This window comes from Macaca fascicularis, chromosome 1, assembly GCF_037993035.2.
Source record: "Macaca fascicularis isolate 582-1 chromosome 1, T2T-MFA8v1.1".
Taxonomy (NCBI): Eukaryota; Metazoa; Chordata; class Mammalia; order Primates; family Cercopithecidae; genus Macaca; species Macaca fascicularis.
In genome coordinates this window covers 2,121,607-2,131,452 of record NC_088375.1, presented here as the reverse complement: position 1 = coordinate 2,131,452, position 9,846 = coordinate 2,121,607, and the positions used below count along the sequence as shown (strand labels likewise).

General features: G+C 44.2%; 1 long non-coding RNA gene across 1 annotated transcript; it reads right to left on the bottom strand.

The window, feature by feature from the left end:
* Nucleotides 1-9,645, bottom strand: LOC141409633 (uncharacterized). Its single transcript, XR_012430740.1, has 2 exons — nt 7,931-9,645; nt 1-5,687 (listed from the first exon to the last, which is right to left on the bottom strand). It is a non-coding gene; the product is annotated as an uncharacterized lncRNA (long non-coding RNA).
* Nucleotides 9,646-9,846: the final 201 nt, after the last annotated feature.

Genomic DNA, 9,846 nt, shown 5'->3' with positions numbered 1-9,846 from the left:
TGATTCTGAATTTCCTTATTTTATTTTTTTTCACAGTCAGAGATAATGTTTAATTTTTTTTTCACATCCAATTGACTTCTTTTAAAAAAAAAATTATAGAGACAGTGTCTCACCATGTTGCCCAGGTTGGTCTAGAACTCCTGGGCTCAAGTGATCCTTCCCCCTCAGCCTCCCAAAGTGCTGGGATTACAGGTGTGAACCACCATGCCCAGCCCCTGAATTCTCTTATTTTAAAAAGGCCTAATTTTAAAGTTAGGTAACTACCCTTCATTACCTTCATTACAGATCATGAAAGTTTAATGCACTTGGCAAATTTTATTTTATTTTAATATTTTTATTTTTATTAATTTTGGAGACAGAGTCTCTCTCTGTGGCCTGGACTGGAGTGCAGTGGTGCAATCTTGGCTCACTGCAACCTATAAAAATAAATATTTTTATTTTTTTAAATTTCCCACAACACCGACATAAACACTTGGCAAATTTAATTGTATTTATTTATTATTTCTGGAAACAGTCTCACTCTGTCATCCAGGCTGCCCTGGAAGTCCTCAGCTCAAGCTAGCCTCCTGCCTTTGCCTCCCAAAGTGCTGGGTTTACAAGTGTGAGCCACCACGTCCAGTCTATTATGCAATCTTTTAATTCTATCTCAAATATAAATTGCCTCTTCAGTGGAGCAGCTTTTGGAAAATAGACACTTGATAAATCTTTTTTTTTTTTTTGAGACTGAGTCTGGCTCTGTCGCCCAGGCTGGAGTGCAGTGGCCGGATCTCGGCTCACTGCAAGCTCCGCCTCCCGGGTTTACGCCATTCTCCCGCCTCAGCCTCCCAAGTAGCTGGGACCACAGGCGCCGCCACCGCGCCCGGCTAGTTTTTTGGTATTTTTTAGTAGAGACGGGGTTTCACCGTGTTAGCCGGGATGGTCTCGATCTGCTGACCTCGTGATCCACCTGCCTCGGCCTCCCAAAGTGCTGGGATTACAGGCGTGAGCCACCACACCCGGCCGACACTTGATACATCTCTAGTAAATAAGGCTGGGAAGATGGCATTCCAGCGGAATAGAGAGTAGAGAGTGGGAAAATTTAACCTCCAAAAAAGAAGGGCGGAGATAAATACACCAGAACCATAGTCTAAGAATTGTCTCTTTGAGTTACAGTCTTCAAAGATAAGAAAAGAAGATGAAGAGTTTTGGCTGGGCGTGGTGGCTCACGCCTGTAATCCCAGCACTTTAGGAGGCCGAGGCAGGCAGACCACTTGAGGTCAGGAGTTCAAGAACAGCTTGGCCAACATGATGAAATCCCATCTCTACAAAAAATACAAAACTTAACTGGGAGTGGTGGCAGGCACCTGTAATCCCAGCTACTTGGGAGGCTGAGGCAGGAGAATCGCTTGAACCCAGGAGGTGGAGGTTGCGGTGAGCTGAGATCGCACCATTGCACTCCAGCCTGAGTGACACAGCAAGACTCTGCTTAAAAAAAAAAAAAAAAAAATCCGGAGTTTTTCAGTTTGAAGATCATGAAGGTTTCAAAGAGTGAAATACGGTCCCGCACTTTGTGAGACTCAGATGGAGTCATGCTGCAGAAACACTAAAGGATAAAATGATGTGTGAAAAACAATTTTGGTAAACTTGAGTGTAATTCCAGCTGATGTATCATAGAAACCATTTAAATAGTATCAATCTCAATAAGATGTTCAATGACAGTTGTTGGTGAAGTCCTTAAGAATTAAGTGCTTTTGTAAACATTATTTAATTAGAATCATTTCTTTCCTTTGGTATTTTAGGGCACACGCTTCAAACCTGAACACTGTCAACCTCCTGGAATGGAGAAGATCTGAAACAGTATCTCCAACTTCCTGTCAGCCTTCAATTCCCCTGAGACCATCAGGCGCCCACAGGCCAAGAACATTCAGAGTGGGCCATGTGCTATTCTAGACCAGACTCCTAACACAAATGCAATAGGCTTAACCCCATTAGCGCATTAGTTTTTTTTTTTTTTTTTTTTTTTTTGAGACGGAGTCTTGCTCTGTGCCCCAGGCTGGAGTGCAGTGGCGCGATCTCGGCTCACTGCAAGCTCCGCCTCCCGGGTTCACGCCATTCTCCTGCCTCAGCCTCCCAAGTAGCTGGGACTACAGGCGCCGCCACCTCGCCCGGCTAATTTTCTTGTATTTTTAGTAGAGACGGGGTTTCACCGTGTTAGTCAGGATGGTCTCGATCTCCTGACCTCGTGATCCGCCCGTCTCGGCCTTCCAAAATGCTGGGATTACAGGCTTGAGCCACCGCGCCCAGCCTAGCACATTAGTTTTTAAAATTTGTTTTGAGATGGAGTCTCACTCTGTCGACCAAGCTGGAATGCAGTGGCGCAGTCTCGGCTCACTGCAACGTTCGCCTCCTGGGTTCAAGCGATTCTCTTGCCTTAGCCTCCCAAGTAGCTGGGATTACAGGCGCCCATCACCACACCCGGCTAATTTTTGTATTTTTAGTAGAGATGGGGTTTCACCGTGTTGACCAGGCTGGTCTCGAACTCCTGACCTCAGGTGATCCTCTTGCCTTGGCCTCCCAAAGTGCTGGGATTACAGGCATAAGCCACCACGCCCGGCCAACACATTATTTAAAAGCAGTATTCTCCTGATACTTTCCTTGAAAATAAGAAACACTTTGAGAAGTACTGTTTTTTGTTGTTGTTGTTGTTTGTTTGTTTTTAGATTGAGGGTCTTGCTCTGTTGTCCAGCTGGCTGTATCATAGCTCACTGTAACCTGGAACTTCCATGCTCAAGTGATCCTCCCACCCCAGCCTCCTGAGTAGCTAGGACTACAGGTACATGCCAACACACCTGGCTAATTTAAAAAAAAAAAAAAAATTCCAGGTGTGTACCACCATGCCCAGCTAATTTTGTATTTTTAGTAGAGATGGGGTTTCACTATACTGGTTGGGCTGATCTTGAACTCCCAACCCCAGGTGATCTGCCCACCTTGGCCTCCCAAAGTGCCGAGATTACAGGCATGAGCCACTGCGCCTGGCCTACAAACTTTTTTGTAGAGGCAAGGACTCACGATGTTGCCCAGGCTGGTCTCATACTCCACTCCAGGCCTTAAGTGACCCTCCCACCTTAGCCTCCCAAAGCACAAGGATTACAGGTGTGAGTCACTCAAACAGCTGGGAAACAGTGTATTGAAATATGAAAAGTCCTAAATTTGGGCAAAAAAGATGTAAATTTGAATTTTGATCTCTGATGCTATCCTATGCAACTTGTGCATCCATAGATAAAGACCTTAAGCTACCTAAGCCTCAGTTTCCTTATCTATTGTGAGGATTATGTGTGAAAACACATAGTAAGCTGAACTGCTACCAAACATGTGCAATAGCAAATATTGTTCTTATTTCTATAGCTTCAATGAGTTATTTGATACGCAACAAACTGCGATAGTATGGAAGATATTTCTCCATTGGTTTGGATGAATTATTCTACATAAATGTCAGGCTATAGTCCGTCACTGTATTATGATTTTTCTTTCGAGTTGCTGGTCACTGGTTCTGAATGTTAGTCGAACTAATGTATAATTTTGTATATAAATAATAGATTATCAGAGTCAGGCCCTTAAAAATTACCTACTCTAGGCCGGGCACGGTGGCTCATGCCTGTAATCCTAGCACTTTGGGAGGCCGAGACGGGCGGATCAAAAGGTCAGGAGATCAAGACCATCCTGGCTAACACGGTGAAACCCCGTCTCTACTAAAAAAGTACAAAAAACTAGCCGGGCACAGTGGCGGCGCCTGTAGTCCCAGCTACTCGGGAGGCTGAGGCAGGAGAATGGCGTCAACTCAGGAGGCAGAGCTTGCAGTGAGCTGAGATCCGGCCACTGCACTCCAGCCTGGGCGACAGAGTGAGACTCCGTCTCAAAAAAAAAACCAAACAAACAAACAAAAATTACCTACTCCATCTTGTTTCAGTGGGAAGATTTTTGCTCAAAATCATTTTTAGTTTTTGGTAAACCTAGACAGACAACCACCAGCGGTCCCTCAGTCCCTGTCTCTCTTTTTCCTCTTTAGAAGAAATTACCCTTATGATACAACTGCAAACAAAATCTATTATCGCGCCCACTTTAAAACATCAACATGGATAATTAGATAGGAAACAAAACAGTTTACATATGAAAGAGAAACAAAACACTTCCAGCTTAATGAACTAGAAATAAAATCTTACACTATAATTGCTACTATTATCTGATGTGTTAGCACCAAATTAATGGAAGGGGCGCTCCAGACAAAGGAAGTTAATGAATCATGGTGCTCTCTGCACATGCTTGAGAAGCCTGGTGCCTTGAAATAGGAAATGGAACAAGGGTCCATTACAGCATCTATCATGCTATGTTCTAATTACCTTTTATAAATTATTTTCCTGACTACTGTGAGCTTTGTTAGGACAAAAAACAAAGAAACAAACAAAGTCGTCATCTTTTTCTCCTCAATGTTTAGCAAAGCACTAGCATAGAGTTGGCATTCAGTTTTTTTTTTTTTTTTTAGACTCAGGGTCTCACTCTCTTACCCAGGCTGGAGTGCAGTGGTGCTATCATAGCTCACTGCAACCTCAAACACCTGGGATCAAGGGATCCTCCTGCCTCAGCCTCCCAAGTAGCCGGGACTACAGGCACACACCACCATGCCTGGCTAATTTTAAAAATTTTTTGTAGAGACAGGGTCTCCCTATATTGCCCAGGCTGGGTTGTGAACTCTTGGCCTCAAGTGATTCTCCTGCCTCAGCCTCCACAGTCACTGGGATTACAAGCATGAGTCACCACACTCAGCTGTTTTTGTCTATTTGTTTCCTTGTTTGTTTTGAGTTGGAGTCTCGCTGTGTCGCCCAGGCTGGAGTGCAGTGGCACGATCTCAGCTCACTGCAACCTCTCCCTCCCGGGTTCAAGCGATTCTCCTGCCTCAGCCTCCCAAGTAGCTGGGATCATGGGTGCGTGCCATGCCTGGCTGACTTTTGTATTTTTAGTGGAGACGGGGTTTCACCACGTTGACCAGGCTGGTCTCAAACTCATGACCTTAGGTGATCTGACCACCTCAGCCTACCAAAGTGCTGGGATTACAGGCATGAATCTCAGCCGGTTTTTTTTTTTTTTTTTTTTTTTAGATGGAGTCTTGCCCTGTTGCCAGGCTGCAGGGCTGCAGTGCAGTCACACGATCTCGGCTCACTGCAACCTCCACCTCCTGGGTTCAAGTGATTCTCGTGCCTCAGCCTCCTGAGTAGCTGGAATTACCGGCACCTGCCACTATGTCCGGCTAATTTTTGTATTTTTAGTAGAGATGGGGTTTCGCCACATTGACCAGGCTGGTCTCAATCTCCTGACCTTGTGATCCGCCCGCCTCAGCTTCCCAAAGTGCTGGGATTACAGGCGTGAGCCACTGCGCCCGGCCAATACATTTTCTTTTCTATTCATGGAGTTAGGACAACAAAACAAAAGGGGAAAAAAGAGATATCTCAATAGGAACAAACATGGAAGAACAATCGTCCTTTTACATCCACTAGAAATAGATTCTGTGAGAGGCATGTTTTAATTGAGAGCTCGGGCTGACTCAGCTGGACCTGGTGGAAACTCGCCTGAGCAGGGAGTCCAGGCGCTGTGTTCAAGAAGCGACAGAACCTCTGCAGGGTCTTCAAAGCAGCTCGATGGTCAACAACTGGACCCTGAAAAAAAGAAAGAAAAGCAGCTGAAGGTTCTGAGTAGCTCCTTGGGATATGACTTACGCTGAGGTGTTAAACCGATTCTGATTGAAGACTCGTTTCCATTGGAGTAGTCTTTCTGTCCCTTGCCATTTCAAATTCACACAGGTGTGAGCCACTGTGCCCGGCCTCTGAGAGGTTTTAGATGGCAAAAACATGAAGTACTCTAAGGTTATACAATAGTTCCATAAATATGGGAGGTTTGAGCTTTTATTTTTCAGCTCATTGTCGTTCCCCCAAAGAGTGAACAATGAAAATGCTCCGCCCGTCACACCTGATGAGGCTATCATCCTCCCGTCACTGCATTTTAGTCTCTTCACCTTCCTAATCCCCACGTCCCACCCCATCTTGATTGCTGATTTTTCTTGAGTCTACCTACCACTATATGATAAGAGTATCTCCCATCCACACCATGACAATCTCTCCCTACAACGTGAATGTACTTTCATTCTCTTCCAAAGCCTTTGCCTGTGTGCCTTTCGTCTTTTCTGAACCACACGGTCCCTATTACGTTCTCAATTCTTATGCTATCTGATTTCTTACTCATTTTTAGCCTTCTGATAAATTTTCATGCCCTCTCAGACTTTTACTTACTTCCTGGCACTTTATATAGCCAACAACTGCACTCATTTGTGAAGGCTGAGAGGAGGGGTGATGAGAGAGGTGGCATCTGGCTGGCAGCCAGGCAGGCCCCCTCCCGGGGACACCACAAACCTGGCTCCAATATTGCTCTTGGAGAAAACTTGGTCATACCAGGACTCCTAGAGCTCATCTGTCTCAAGGAGACTGACTTGGGGGAACCACAATCCTAAGAAGTGTATCTAGAAATGAAAATTCTAACTTACTGTTTTATAATAGTGGACACTTCTTTGCCTTAACTGGGATTCCTGTATGCTCGATCCAGAGAACCCTCTTTTCAGATAGTGAGATATGCAGGAAACTGAGTAATCAAAATATTGCTTGGTGAACATGAAATCAAGGAGTAAAAGGGGTGATAAGGTTGTTTTTTGGGGGGGGGGGTTGGTTTTTTTTTTTTTTTCCAGAGACAGACCCTCACTTTGTTGCCCAGGCTGGAGTGCGGTGGCTGTTCACAGGCACTGTCGTGCCTGTCATATAGTGTGCAGCACAGCCTCATAATCCTGGGCTCAAACAAGCCCCTGCTTCACCTCCTGAGAAGCCGGGACTATTGGCATGCACCACTGCACATGGGGTAGGGATTGTTTTGAAGGTTTGGGAAGCCTGGTGACTCACAATTGCCTCTCAACAGAGAACAGTCTGTTCTAGATCAACACAGCCAACTCTGGGTCTCTGACTTCCTTTCCCACACTGGAGCTGCGACTGCCATTCTAAGCACAAGGTCATTCCGCATAGGGCGCAGAACAACAGATTGGGTTTTTGCTGATGAAGCTACAGTCAGGCTTTTCTCCCTGGCATTGTTTCTGGGACACTGTGAATGGTGTTTCCATGCATCTCAACCACATGTTTATTCACACAATCTCTTGATTTAATCCCACGGATGGATAATTCTATCCATAATGGGTACGGACACCACTTGTTTTATTTTCAGAGGACAATCTTATCCCTTACTTTAATTTCTCATGCTCACCTCCATGAATTACTATGTACCAGTATCACAGCCTTCTATAATTCGAATAGAACACTTAAACAAGTAGCTCTTGTTTTTCTAATATAACATATGTGCTGCAAAATTATTGCAAGGAACGGGACAAGGAAAGCCCTGTGGCAGGAGAAACTTCTGCAGAGTTGTTTGCAGAGTCATTCCTTGAATACTGGAAAGATAATGTGGTATTGGGAAAGAGCACAGTTTCGTTGGAATTCTGTCTCCACCACTCATTACCTGTGAGGCGATGAGTGACATCGTTGACCTTTTCTTTTCTTTCTTTTTTTTTTTTTTTGGAGACAGGACCTCACTCTGTCACTCAGACTGGATTGCAGTGGTGTGATCTTGGCTCACTGCAACCTCCACTTCCCAGGCTCGAGCAGCTCTCCTGCCTCAGCCTCCTAAGTAGCCGGAATTACAGGCGTGCACCACCACGCCCGGCTAATCTTTGTATTTTTGGTAGAGACGAGGTTTCACCATGTTGGCCAGGCTGGTCTTGAACTCCTGACCTAAATAATCCACCTTCCTCGGCCTCCCAAAGTGCTGGGATTACAGGCGTGAGCCACTGTGCCCGGCTGTAACTGACCTTTTCTCAGCCAGTGCCACTCCAAGTGTGGTTCCCAAACTGTCTGCACAAGTCTGCAAGGAGATAAGGAGATTGTACCAGAAAATAAAATCACTCATGTCACTCAACACACTGCTTAATTTGGCTGACTTTTTTTCCAAAGTCAGACTTTCTCAATGAAGGAAACAGTACCTTGATTTACATTCTGTCCCAGGCTCCTTAGCAATAAAATTAGAAAACAAGACTAACCTCACAGGGCGGCTGCTGTAGAGATTAAATTAATGGTGATCCATGAAGTGTCTGGCACGATGTGTGTACAATAAATAGGTTTTTTAGTGTGCCTGAGTTGTACAATTTAGCACTAAAAGCAAACTTTTCAAGCAAGTTTAAAACCAGCAACAGGTTCATAAGACAAGAGAGGTAAGAGTCTAAGGGCTTTATACCCTGCCATTTGCCTCATTGCTCTGAAGACCCTAAGCCTTGCCTCTCCCTAAGCATCTATTCCCTCATCTGTAAACTGAAATAATAGCGCCCACCTCACAGAGCTGTTCTGAGAACGAAATTACACACCCTATGTAAAACACCTAGAATACTGCCAGATATTTAGTAGTAAGTGTTTGATGAATATTAGTTTCCTTTTTGCACTTCAACGGCATTGAGATGCTTTCAAGAATATTTGCATGATGTTTAGGGAAACAGCTACCACATGCAAAACTTTTCTAATGGTAACAGCAACTCCAGAACTCCAGAAAAGAATTAAAGATCGGAGTGATGAAACAGAAGGGCCCTGCTGCTACAAGCGAAAATGGGAACACCATATTATGGTATTTTCTTTTAAAAGTAATTCTGTGAGAGGCAGGTGGAATTTTTAGCTCTGGTTGAATCCATTTATGTTGGCTCTAATGAGACTAATATCTCCTAAAGAGCTCTATCTCTTGGGCCAGGCCCAGTAGCTCACACTTGTAACCCCAGCACTTTGCGAGGCCGAGGGAGGCAGATCATCTGAGGTCAGGAGTTTGAGACCAGCCTGGCCAACATGGCAAAACCCCACCCATATTAAAAAGACAAAAATTAGTCGGGCATGTTGGCACATGTCTGTAATCCCAGCTACTTGGGGGGCTGAGGTAGGAGACTCGCTGGAACCAGGGAGGTGGAGGTTGCAGTCAGCCGAGATCGCGCTACTGCACTCCAGCTCCATCTCTTGAACCCTGGATTTTCCTCCCTGACTGAGCTTCATGTTCTATTCTTACAGGTTCCCAAAAGTGACTGATCGTTCCACCTCATCAAAGGTCCCTTACTTCCCCACACCTTCTTGCTATTGAGTTTGTGGTCAGTGTGACTTTTTGAGATATTATTTTTTTACTTTGCAAACAAACGGAAAAGACTAATTACTTCTCTATTATATAGTATAACCATCAATTACATACTAACAATTTTGTCTTTAAATATAATCATATAAAAGTGACATTCTGTAGCAGGAAAATGTATACGGAATTAATGTGGCTTCAGATTACTGCTTAAGTAATATTTTTATTATCTTATGCCACAGAAGAGACATTTGTGTCTTTATTTTTAAAGTGGCGACGTGCCCCATTTTACGAAATAAAATCTTATTGTACTAAAGTCGTATACTAGGCTTCAGTTACTGAAAGCCAAATTAATTCATGAGCTCTTGATGTAACTCATAAAAGAGTCTATGGATTAAAAGGAGAATATGTTTCCCCACTGGTTGCCTCCTGCTTTTGCTTAGTTTCATAATTTGAGAAAGACAAAATTGGTGTGTGCTTATGACCAAGGACTGTGCTTGAATATACAACTAGGAAGGCCTCTCAAATGGTTTAAAAATAATTACTGAAAAGATTCAGACTTGTCATTCTTTTTGATTATACATAATCCTTTAAAAATAATCTGGCCGGGCGCGGTGGCTCAAGCCTGTA